The 13,622-nt window shown below is 35.1% G+C and overlaps 1 protein-coding gene across 1 annotated transcript in view; it reads left to right on the top strand.

Moving 5' to 3' along the window:
- Window positions 1-12,069: 12,069 nt before the first annotated feature.
- Window positions 12,070-13,622, top strand: part of LOC122399344 (zwei Ig domain protein zig-8-like) — a 108,917-nt gene continuing 107,364 nt past the window's right edge. The window contains exon 1 of the mRNA XM_043399979.1: window positions 12,070-12,183. The gene's annotated coding sequence lies outside the window, so the exon portion shown is untranslated. The remainder of the gene's footprint in view (window positions 12,184-13,622) is intronic.

The raw sequence follows: 13,622 nt of genomic DNA, 5'->3' as shown, positions 1-13,622 counted from the left end.
TTTTATCGTTTTTATTCCACAATAATTCCGAAGCATTTTAAGAATTGAATAATTAACTGAATTTTTAAAAAGGAAGCTGGAGATTTGTCGACCGAAGGGAAGAAAGTTAAAAATTCAACAACATGGCTATGATATTTTGAAATGGGGATCTATTCAATATTTATGTAATATTAAATAACAACTGAGAGCAAAATAATCTTTAGTAATGTCATTTGCCTGTACAAAATTGTAAATCATAGAACATTTTAACTACGTTAATACTGTTTCAGAAATAATCCATTCTATTAAGAATCGTGTATACCAGAATATTAAATAATGTCGTACCATGAATATAAAATAATAACATATCGGAGGACAAATTTTAAAACAACTTTTTAAAAATTTTAAAACTTTTTGATGGACTTGGATGGACTGAGAATTTTCTTTTTAAATTATATTAAAACAAGTTAATTATAGTTAGAGAATTCGAACTTACATTTTGCAATTAACACAAAATGCATTCATACTCATAATCAAAGAGTATTCTTTCCTTCGAAATGAATACAATTTGTTTTATTCAATTCGTTAATATTATATTAAAGTGTGCGTCATATTTTAAGATTATTTTTCTGAAAAATCTCGGTCCACTTGAATCTCCACACTTGGAACGGACCAAATGAATCACTACATCGAATTTAAATGAATTCTTTCGAAAATTGGGACTGCCTCTTCAAATTTGTTCATCGTTAAAACAATTTCTCAGCTTTTTTATTTTGGATCAAGTACCTACCATCAAAAAGCTTCCGACGATTTAATGGGAAATATTAAAAGAATAAAATAGGAAGTGTGTTTTCATCCCAAGTTTAATCTGATTGTAAAAGCTGAACATGAAAAATGGTCCATCAATATTCTATCCACCAATTTCAATGGAATTTTTATCGTATTGTGTCGAGTTCGAAACGTTGCTAATGATTATTGATAAGATACCCATAGGGATAAATTTCGATATATAATTAAAATATCTGTAAGTAAAAAGTAGTTTACATAATTTTATTAATATCATATTTGTTAAAGTCAAGCAATGTCCATCATTTTTACTAGCTTCTAGAATACATAATCAAATAGTGCTCCTCTCGATTAGAGTCCAGAAATATTAAACATTCTTCGCTGTATTTTATTTAACGTTTTATTAGATAATATGTGAGGGTACAGCCTACAATACAATTATATTATCAAATAACCCGGAGGCCATTATCTAAAATATAATTTCGAGAAAGACGCGTTTAAATTCATTTTAGGTAATTTTTTCTTTCAAATTTCGAATTTCGTTATAGTATTTAACTTCGCTAAACATTATATAGTTTCAAAAAATGTAAAAGGCAAAGTCGATTCTTTTAGCTTGAGAGAAATAAATAATCTTTTAGTTTTTATATCGTTGTTAGGAGGAGATGAAATATTTTACCACAAAGATAAACTACGGAAATTGAAACATTGCTGATGCAATATCGCGACGATGTTAAACACGAATGCACGAACGGTATCGAATCAAACGATTTTTCTTCTTCGCGCGTAATGCAACGAACGTAGTTAAAAGCCGCAACGGGGACGACATCGAGCTCAGTCACCGAGGACTAAACTATTCCTGTGGACTGATGACGTGCGTTACAATTAATCAAGCAAAAACTGTCAACTGCCATGTCCCGGTGTATACGTCAGCCGGGTGGGAAACTATCGACCGCAAACAATGCCTAGCACTAGGAGTTGTGTACCAGGCAAACCTCGATCCTCCTACGGGGATCCCTGTCGAATCAAAAACCATCCTTTTTCGTTTTTTCCTCGTCACTTTCCCCTACTTTTCTAATTATTCCGTACCGATTCTTCCTTTCCATCAAAATACCTTTGGAAATTTGTCTCCGATACTTGTTTCGTTCATTTACAGTAATGATTCTTGAAATGAACATCGCTCCAGGGTTGGTACATTCATTTCTCATGTTCATTAATAATGAAAAACGAATTTTTAAGAATAATCGACAGGGAGTAGGTGCAGACATTTTTCGACGAAAATAAAATATTTCAAGTCTTTCTAAAAAAATTATTTTTGGCTCGGCGGGTCAATTACAATCATTTTTGGTGAATAGACATACCCCCGAAATCCTACGCACTTTCGAGAAAAAAATTCTTTACCGAAAATATAATGTCTGACCATACGTTGATACGTTTCCCTGAAATTTCGTGCGTATGTTTGATGATATATAATTTGAATGTTTCAAAGATGCAATTCATTTTGGGAAATATATTTCTAGCCTTAATAAAACAAATATTCGTTGTAAAGGTAGTGTGTGTTCCACTTTCATGTTGAGTTGCTCTCTCCAAGAATTTTGCCAGAATAAATACAAAATCTCGGTTACGATCAAAAGCAAAGAGATCCTCTGCAGATAATCATTAAATCTGTTTTACTTTTCTCTGATACACGCGAGCTAAGACATGGGAATGTGTGTACACGTTACTATGAAACATTAAACGTAATCGAAAATTCAGTGAATTTCGGATGAAAGTACATAGGACAATAAAGGTTTAATAAAGGGAACAGGAATTAGTAATTTCTACACGATAGACGCGAACTTAAGCTCGATAGTAACAACGATCGTAAAACTATTTCCGTGCCATTTATGATGATTGGATCAGTAGTCGTATAACCAGTAGTTCGATCGACGATTCGACGTCATGAATATTAAATAAAATATATATTTTTTCCTAACGGCACTCTTGGAGCTAGCAGAGTTTCATTAAACTCGTCCTTCGTTTCGTAACTAGGAAAATATGGCTAGAATTTCTAGGATGACTTGCACAGACGAACGTTCAAATTATCGCCAAGATGAAAACGTGACGCGAAAGAAGATGTCACGGCGGGCATAAGTGGAACCAAATTATACCTATCATTTGGAATAAAAGGGACACGGCAAAGAGATGAAGTGTCCTTCATGAACTTAAAGGTTTACATCATTTACAGTCACGAAAACCGCTCGAAATTCCTATTAGCGTTTGCGGAATACTCTGTCTTTGCTAGCAAAAAGTTCTCAAAGTAAAGTTCACGTTCTCGAGTTTCGTTGGTATGAAACGTACAATATTTATCTTGCTTAACGAGAACCCGTTGATCATGAAAAGAGTACTTGGACACTGACGTCGTTGAAAATTTTTGCTTTGTCTATCTTTAGCGTTAATATATAGGGCGATTTCAGAATCTGGAGCATTCTGCAGCTTTTTGTTAAGCGAAAATAGATGCAGTTGTTACGCGAGAACGTTGAATTTCACGTTGAAAACTATCTTAATAAATTGCTTCAATGGTCAAAGGAAACGGTATTATTTTGAATCTAATATTTCGCGTAAAAATTATCAACAAGCTGTAAATAACTGCTCGGATATCAACATTTTGGCTGTGGATTTTGCTTTCCACGGAGATATCAAAGGGAATATTTGTCAGAAGAGTTATTTTACTTACGTACTTATTTATTGGAATTCTTGCGTGACTTAAGTATGAAATTTTGAAGGAGACTTTACGCTTCTCGCTTCAAAGTTCCAGCACGTTCAAGGAATAGAGATACACAGCGGATTCTTGGTTCTGGGACTTATGCAATTTCCCGACCAGGGTTCGCGTTGAAATTACGCCGAATTTCCGAATGCAGCACGGAAGTTTTCGCGATGCTATGACGGAGCACGATGTAAATAAATACGTAAGGTTTTCTCACTTTCGACGCTGTGAATCTTCAAAGAACATAACACCGTAAGAACGGCGTATCAGTTATTGGAGTTTGGGGAATATTATTATTCTAGAAAAGAGGTGTATTATTTTGTTTTATCCTTGCAAATCGTGGAAGTAAATTGGTTAATTAGGAATCTCTGATCGAATCATTTTGTATGGCACCTAAACTGAATATCTAAATAAATGTAAATTAATGAATCGTAATTATTCGCTTAACCTCGAGATAATCGTGTAGCAACTTATAGACACAATTTCACTCAAGTCAGATTAAAATCAACTAATCAAGATCGTATTTTCAGTTATAAATCACGCAAGGTACGACTTTCACGCTATGCAACCTGGTCGAAAGATGGAGCCATAAGTTAATCAATTAGTGGGCGTAACTTAATGACTTTGAACGATCAAATGATATTGATCCAACTATGATAATAGTCAGACATCTTTCTTTCTGCAATTAACCACGTATTACTTTACTTAATATACAGTAATTAAAATAAACATAACAAAGAGTAGGTGTTATACTTAAAAGAAGAAAGTGACATTAAGTGTTAAAAGTGTTAAAATATAATAGTCATTTTCATCCATAAAAACGACTATCTATTTTCCACGAATTATCGAAAATTTTGTTTCCTACATTTTTGCGTTGGACATTTTGCGAATTAGCGTTAGCAGGAACACGTGGCACGGTTGAACGTATGATCGGGTCAGAGTTTTTGCTTCCTTGTTATTTGACGTCATACTAGTTTTTCGTGCACTCGCGACAATGGAAATGCAACGGCGACACGTTGAACACGGTTGACAAATGGAAGCCTGGTAGGGTCAAGCATGAGTTATTAGTTACGTGGCACGTCACGCTGCTGCTTTAATTTCGCATCTTCGATAAACGTTGTGGCGGGCGTACTTTGCGCAATTACTGTGCAGGTTAGCACGAAACACGAGTAATTAGCGGAACAAAAATTACGCCGCTTAAATCTACAAACACCCTTTGATCTGAACGTTAGCTTACGTGGCGGTCTTCTTAATTGCTCAATGAAGACGTGTACTCTGCTAATGATGGGAGACCCGAGCACAGACACTCTGATATCGTGATCTGTAGCTTTGCTTATGTACAAAATGTCTTAATGTTATATTTGAAAGTAAATTCCAATTATCGAGTTTACGGATATTTCGAAAACACTCAATTTTAGTCAAGCTGAACTAGTTTAAATGATAGGCTGTATTCCTAATGTTGCTAGGCTGCGTACTATTTCCAGAAATACCCAGTGTTTTCTGGGAACCTATGGTTTGACTATTACCTTTGTTCTATCAAATAGTATTCCGTGGTTCGTAGAAATTTGATGTTCCGTTACGGCTGATTGTACGTAGTCCAATCTGGTGCATCTCTCGTATCCTTTTAGTCGAATACTCACGCTCCTTGCAGTTTCACCGATGTATACTTTCCTCTACGAGCTTAGGTATTGCATAGATACCTGATGAGGATGGTTGCAGTCGTGGATCCTCGAGGAGTTGTCCAATTCTGGTTTATGTTGCGATAACTATTTTAATGTTTTGTTTTCTCAGAATTCTTCCTATACGATCGATAGTATCTTCTATCTAGGGTATCATCAAATTATGATTCACCTGTTCAATTTCCAGATTAGCTACTCAGTAAGAAAATAAAATAAATCAAGGTAGTGGGAAGGAGAAGGTTTGAAAACTTGTTTTAGGAACTGCATTGACATTATAATGGAATCTATTTGTTTATTCATTGTTCCAAAAGTAGGATCATTTAAATCGTTTTCAATAAATTAATCGTCGATTTGTTGTGCATTCTGAATTTTCAAATTAGTGTTATCACTTCACTTTAGGCGTCAAGAGATGTATATTTCGTCATGCCTTTAAGTTTAACAAACAAATTTAATTCGTGTTTAAAACATAAAATTTCCTTTCCTTAACCCAGTAGCATCAACTGTACACGAAAATTTCTTTCTGTTCAGTTCGGTGTGTTCCGATTTCCAGGCCAATAAATTTGTCGTCGGAATCATAGTGACACGGTACATCATGCGACGTAAAAGCTCTTGAATCCGTGTCTGGAAAAATATCGAGCCCTCCCCCTTTGGAATTTGAAAGGAGGCTTCGTTACACGCAACTTGTTTTATGCTTATTTCAGCGATAAATGTCAGCGGGATGGCTTCGATGTAAAGCGCATCCCGACTATTATTCAAAATTCATTATTTTATCGTCGATAAGCAAGATCGGCGAAGGGCGGCGAACGGAAATCGTTCCCGATAATCCAAGGATCGACTTTAGGTGCATGAATGCGTGGGTCTACGTACAGCTTAAGGCTAGGATAATCATTAATCATGATTCTCATAGAAGTTCCTGTCGGTTTTTATGCGCTTCGAAAAAGATGGAAAAAGATGCTGGGAAAGAAATGGCAACGTAAATCTTTGTCGTTGCATCTCGCATAATGCATTTGAACGTGTGATATTGTGCGTAAAATTCCACCATTATGAATCGGACACGTATTAAATGACACGATAGGGAACGAAACAAAATGTTTAAGTTACATAAAATAAATTTGATTCTTCACCCTGTATAACTTTTATCTGAAATGGAAGGAAGAAGGAAGGAAATGTTTAAGTTATTTGGAACAATATTTATCTGTTCATGAAAAATCATATAATCATCGGGTATATTATATAACTATTCCGATACGTAACTGTAGATCATTTATAAACATTTTTATTATTGGAACACAGTGTTTCGACAGAGGGTAGTAGTGGTCAATTCAAAATTAACTAATAAACTATTTAATTTAAAAGAAAAATGAAGATGATGTCTTCATTGGTTTTTGAGAGAACTGGTAATTATTTGGCCAGTATTTATAATAGAATATATACGAATGCAACAATTCCTTTCTAAAGCCTCTCAGTAAAACTCTCTGTCCCTCTGTGATATAAAACTTCATGTATAAATCTCCCTGGATACTAGTTTTATACTACATCTACCTCAGTACTCGCACTAAATTCTCGAACTCTCAAAAACTGACTGTCGCAACTCAGTGATCACCCTTAACCTCTTCAAAGATATTAATTCATATGATATGACGTATATTTGTTCAAATAACGTAACACAAAACAATTGCAAAAAGTGTAAATTAATATTCACAGTAAAATTTTCCAACAATACATTACTACAAAACTACTAAATTAAAAGATTTGACAAACTTGAGTGGAATAAGTAATATTTTTTCTTCGTTCGAGAATTCTCTTGCGGCCACAATATTAAGCAGGTTCAGTGAACGGTCGCGATATGCAAACATAACTGTAAGGAAGATAAACGAGAGAACGAAGAACTGTTGAAGATCGATACCGGGGATCCAGATATGAAGATAAACCGATTAAGGGGATCCTATAGATAAGTTTCGCAGTCCACTTTATGAGATAGGAAACTTTTGCGTGGGCTTGCTTCGCGAGAATACGTAAGGACAGTTTCCGGTTTCCATGCAGGCATTGTTGTGTTTTCGATAGCTCTAGCAGGTACGGAATAGTCGTTTTTAAATTATTTATTTAAGTACTGATGTTGTTTCGAATCATAAACTATGGACAAAGTGAAATGTATTTTAGAATTAAATGACAATGTAGTGCCTAAAGCGATGAATGAGATAGATTCAATTAATGACAATAAATCCATATTCTTCAAACGAAATTATTAGTTATAATAATAACCAATTGAAGTTTGAATTAATTCCCATTCATTTTATATTAAAATTGAGTATACGCAGCCGTATATTTATTGTATTATATTGATGGCTACTGTGTATTGAAAGTGCAAAGTGAGTGAAATTAAAATTAGCGAAAATGTATCAACTTGTGTGGTTAAAAATAAGATACACATTTCATGAAATAAATTTGTAAAATTCATTTCGAAAACAGTCTAAATTCAAAACAGTGTAATCGTTGAAGGGAATAGGATCTAGTTTCATGAATTTATGAGATCAACGAGGACGAATAAATCTTTTATCAACTCTGGATAAAGTAGATTTAAAAGTCTCGAAGAAGGGTGCAGGCTTTTCTAGAGGAGCTTCTATCCGGTTCGCGAAACAAGAAGTTGTATTTGCCTGCAATGTCTTGTCCGATCACGTTAATAGAAAGAAAAACACTCATTTTGCAATTCATCGTGCGCCTGAAAAAGATACACACTTGTATGCAAAGAAAATTTCAAAAGAAACAATCTTGACGCAATAATAATGTTTGCAGTATATTCGTTTTTTAAACATTTTGTAAGATTATTACACAGACTTTGTATATAGTGCAATTCTGAAACAAGTAACGGCGGTACAAACTGTATATGCAAAGAGTGAATGCAGAGTTGTTTAGGGTCGAGTTCGAGTTGAATCTATTGTTCGGTTTTGTAATAGGTGACCGTCTCAAGTGTCGAGGCATCTGTGAGACATAGTGTCTGGAAACCTACTTGGAAAGTCGCAAGCACGAAGGATGCACTTCTATGGACTTTATTTCTACTTAACTTCGACGAGTTCCATCGTTATTATTATACAGACTTTGCGAAACATTGCTTTGTAAATACCACTTTCGAATCACTAGGCTTTAAAAAATGCTTTCCATTTTATTTTAAGAATGTTTTCCACGCCTAATTAAACACGTTGAAATTACCAATTTATGTGCATGAATATTATAGAAAATTAATTTTAGAAATCCATCTTATTTCTGAAAATCTTTTTACTCGCGAAAGGTTTTTGTACCAAATGAAACACATTTGTACCTTGCCAGACATAATTTCTAAAATGTTGTATAGTAATAACGATCCAAATATAAAATTATGTAATAGCGACGAATAACGCTGACACATTTAGGTCATGACACGCGAAGATAAAACAAAATATAGTTTGCTCGCGAACGTAAACACTATGTGTCTGTTTACGTCCCATACTTTATACATTGATAGTGTGAATATTTTAGAATATCTTTCGTAGTAAGTGTTACTTTTCCCGAACATTGAGAAATACTAAAACGTTAAATAGCAATAGCTAAGGGTTAAGCTACTATATAAAATGTTGGTAGACTACGCTTTTGTTATTTGATTTCTTATATGTATACTCTAAGTATGAAGTATTGTTGGGGCGAGTGCAATATAAATCTTTATGATTTATATCGTGAAATATACAATACCGTGTCCTATTTAGATCACGACTATACTTCAATATTCACATGACAACATTGGTGGATCACAGAATACTAATAAACGGATACTAAGATACTCATCCTATATCAATGAAGTCTCATTAATTATTACTTATTAATTATTAAAATTGAATGTTTCATTACCTAATTTATCAAAGTATATTGTTACGTTCCTGCAAAATTTCTTTTCTACCTTCAAAACTGTGCAAGTGATCCAAGTGTTGCATATCCCATTTAATAAATACCCGGATCCATTTAAAAGAATTCTAATTACACGTTTTCTAGTTGTCAATTTCGAGGTCGGGGCTGTCGATTTTTCATTCCTGCTTTTAACGAAGTGCTTTCGTTGGTGCGCGCAACAATAAATAGAGCGAGCCCACGGTATTATTTCAATTTCTCATAAAGCGATCGAGCGAACGAGTTCTTTCTAATATCGTTGAAATAAAGCGACGGCGGTGCGACGCGATTCTTGTTATAAATAAAAATCCAATCCGAAACAAATCCAACGCGAGCCCCAACGCGAGTAAAAAGCGAGGATAAAAATCGCGACAGATTATTCCGGCAGCGTAGAGGGAGGGGGAGGGGATACGCTCTTGTTCGAAATTCGAGCATCGAGCGAGGGACTTTAAACGAGTTTTTAAACGAATGGACATGCTCAACAGCTGGGAGAGGAAAACGACCGCCAAGCACCGGGGGATGATTAGAAAGACCGGTGCTCGGAAAAGAGGCGGAAGAATAAAACAAACGATCGAACGGGGGCCTCTTGTTGTAGGTCGACGCCCCGAAACCGTCGGGCAGCGATTCGATCGTGAGATTAATCCATCGAATGTAATTGGAAGGTCGCTGCCGTGTCACAGGCCGGAGATTTACGAGCACGTGTGCCCGCACAAGTCATCTCGCTTTTGTTTTTCACAGAGAATGCTCGTCCTACGACAATAAAGACTATTCTCCTTGCTCGAAAGGACGCGGACGGAACCGCGAATTCCAATGAATAATGCCGGCCGAGGATACAATTTATTTATCGGCTCGCGATCAATCTTCGTCAATTCGACCACGTGTTCGTTAATTTCTCCCGTGGAAATATATGAAAGACAGAAGGAACTATTACGAGGAATTTGTCGTTAAACAATTAATAAGCAACGTACCTTTCATATTGAATAATTATTAAAAATATTTCTGAGTTTTACTGTTGCAAGAAATTGAGGTGTACTAGGAAATGAGAAATGTTAAAGAAAAACATTGCAGTGGGAATTTAGAGAATTTGAGAAATTTTTTTAAATCCTATATAAAAACATTACGATGATAAAATAGTTTCACCGTGAAGTTTGTGTTTTCTCTAAAAATCGAATTCTTTATCCGGTCACACCAGTCTGAGTTGAACCATTCTATCAATTAGTCGTCGCAGGCTCATTTCCAAGAACCTCAAGAGAATACACAGTATGTCTGCAAAGTTTCTAAATTGATTTTGTTCCGAGAGGATTAATTCAGCTATCTCGCTGAAATTTATGTAGTTATCACTTAACCGATGTGCGCATTATGTAAAAGGTTCGTTAGCCCTGCGCCAACAATTGACAAGTTTGTTACTGTCGAATTAGTTTTCATGCAGTTATATGCATATAAATAAAATGGAATTTCTCTGGATCACGGAAAAACAAGTTGTTAGGAAATGTGGAGCATACACCAGCCAGACTATTAAAGTCTAAGTTACACGGTATCAGAAAGTTTTTTGATATCAGTGCTAACTATGAAATGTGCTACATTTCAATTGCTCTGACACGTACAGTAAACTCGTAGATATTGTAAATTAAATTTGGAAATTTGACATTAAATATATTATGGTCTTTCATAAGTAACGAGGGTAACTATCAGCAAAGAACAGTTTCGTTGTACTTCAAAGTATATATTGCTAAAATATTTGCAGTCTCATAATACCCTCTATAAAACTCGGGAAAAGCGCTAGAAGAAATGCATTCAAGAGTGCAAAATGTCTAACGCGACGAAGTCCAGTCACGCACGACAATATTCGATTAATAATGTCGTTCTTGGCACAACAAAGAGATTCTACACTTACGTGTCCAATGGAACAGATTTATTCAGGACCTAAGTAAACCTTGGAAAACCAGCCAATGGGTATTGTAAAGAGAAATAAAGACCAGTTCTGGATTTATAGGAATGTGGTAGGACGAGTAAGGAACGTTTGACCTAATACAAGTCACACAGATGGTTTTTCCTTGTTTCAAGAATACTAATTTCCATATAAAAATGGGAATGTCTACTGCTCACTAAAGTGATGCTATTTCAAGTTTGATATATCCTTAATTACAAATTTTAAAGAATAAATCTTTAGCAAGGAATTTTTGCTTATTTTATAATTACAGAAATTTTAATTTTTTGGTGGAGCCAGTAGAATTAAATTATTATTGTTGGTAACGTACGATAAAAATGTTTTTTAGGAAAATATATCCATTGAGTAAGAATTTTAATTCAACTTACGTGGGTTCATATACTTTGATTTGGATCTGAGCATTTCTCACTGCACATTCTATGTTGCGCTGACTTTCGAGACACACACGTACACACACTATTCTACTTCGCGTATTGTTAGTCTGACGCTGCATTCAAAACGCGTCAACATTGTTCCCTCCGACGCCTTCTACAATTCCGGAATAATATTTAGACGGAAAATTAGAAAATCTCAAATTACAATTCTCTTGCCATACGGTTTCCAAGCATCGCGAGGTGGAAAGTAGAGTATCTCGTCGTACGGCGCGAAAAGGTTCAATATTTCGACAGAGTTTAAATTTTAATGAATCAAAAGGCAAACTGAAAAAAGCAGTCGAACTCGTAGCGGCTGTGTATTCCGTTTGGAGCCAGGCAATGAATGCAAGTTGCAACTACAAACGGATTACCGCGACTGAAATGATAAAGCCTCCCTTTTATTTAGAGTTTCCAACGTGCGTTGATCATCGCCGCGATATCGTAGCGGGATCGAGTGTTGCGACTCGGAAAGCCAAGCTTAGGGAGGTTTTCCAGGACAATGGCGGTTTCGTAGGATCACCGCGCGCAGCGCTGTTGTCCGCGGAAGCACGTGGTGGTGGCAGAGGTCGCTCCTAAGACTTGCGAGCTTTCAAACTGCAAGCAGTCAGTCGCCAGCCGACCGTGGTGCACGAGTCGTGAGTTATGTTATCGTGTTATCGGAAGAAGACTCAACTCGACGACACTGTGACGAGACTCGACAAAGGGAACGTGAGATTTTTATCGGTAAGTCTGGAACGAATCAAGCTTTTCTCGAAATTATTTAACAGTTTTACGAGAGTGTGTCGCGAGGTGCGCAGATCCATATTATTATTAATCGTCCTTATTATCTAAATAATTAAACTGTGAAAATAAATATTGCGTAAAGGTGGGATAGAATCGAGAATATTAAATCTAACCTGGAATAGTTTTCGCGAGTGATAATGAAAACTTTACGAACAGGTAAAATTATTACGAGAAATGGATATATTTGTTGAAATTTATGAAATTTCGTAACTTCTGTGTGTCTTTTTTCTTTTTTAGAGAGATGGTTCCTTTTGTTACCGTGTTGTTTATGTGCAGTTTGGTAGTTTACTCGTGCTATATAAGTTGTTAGCTTCTTTCATCATTTATTAAGGCCGGTTTACGTGGTGAATATTATTCTGCAAGTTTCTTGGGAATTTTGGAAGTTTTCTTTGGACACAGTTACTTGGGCGGGAATGGTTGAGAAATTTTAATGATGGAGGAAACCTTGTCGGTTCTATTTACAAAGTTTCAACAGTCACGGTAGCGTTGAAAGATTGAAAGATTTGGTAGTCTTGTGGTCGCAGTTGTGCAAAATAGTGAAACAAAAATTCTATTACAAACATTATTCTAAATAACAAATGTCCTCATAGTGAAAAATTTAAATTAGGTACTTATTACTACCTGTAAGATAACATCGGATACTTCGCTGATTTAAAAATATTTTACAAATTATTTTTTGTGAATAATTACCTTTTGAGTTTCATTATACCGAGTGTAAATTGTATTTACATGTAGTAAAGCTACGTTGAAAAGTGGAATATAATTGACGGTTAAGAAATGTTTCGTTTACTTAGAGTGATTACAAGAATGAGAATTCTCATCTTCTCGAAATTAAAATTAAATTGCATTTTCAATCAGCAGCACTTTATACTGTTAGGACTGATGTAAAATAGTATTTGAAAGTTTTACTAGCATTGCAGTTGCCTGCTTCAGAGGTTTAATAACGTACTGATACCAATGTGCGGCTTGTGGTTATCATGTATTTAGGCTACGCATGATTACGTCATGGATCATTGGTTATCGACGACAGAATTTCAATTGGTCAACCGACCAAAAGGACAGTGATCAGTATTAGAAACTTCAAACACTATTAATATTAATAACTTTGATCGGAGAAGCTTCAAATACCAGATTATAAACTATCAAAATTCATAACATTAGATGTCAAGTGATACGCTTCAAAGTATTGCAAATACTGCATTAAAATGATTATTATTAATATTCATGTAGAAAAGGGATAGTGATATTTTTGTTATTTTGTAACAAAATATATAATTTAAATTTAAAAAATTTTAAAATATATATATATTTAAAAGATTTCTTCTCTTTAAAACTCCATGTGTCTGATTATAATAGTACATGGATAGTTTCTATATTTG

This window comes from Colletes gigas, unplaced genomic scaffold, assembly GCF_013123115.1.
Source record: "Colletes gigas isolate AHSC1104 unplaced genomic scaffold, ASM1312311v1 Colletes_gigas_Sc00013, whole genome shotgun sequence".
In the NCBI taxonomy this organism is placed as follows: domain Eukaryota; kingdom Metazoa; phylum Arthropoda; class Insecta; order Hymenoptera; family Colletidae; genus Colletes; species Colletes gigas.
Note: the sequence above shows the minus strand (reverse complement) of the source record. Positions and strands in the feature narration are given on the sequence as shown.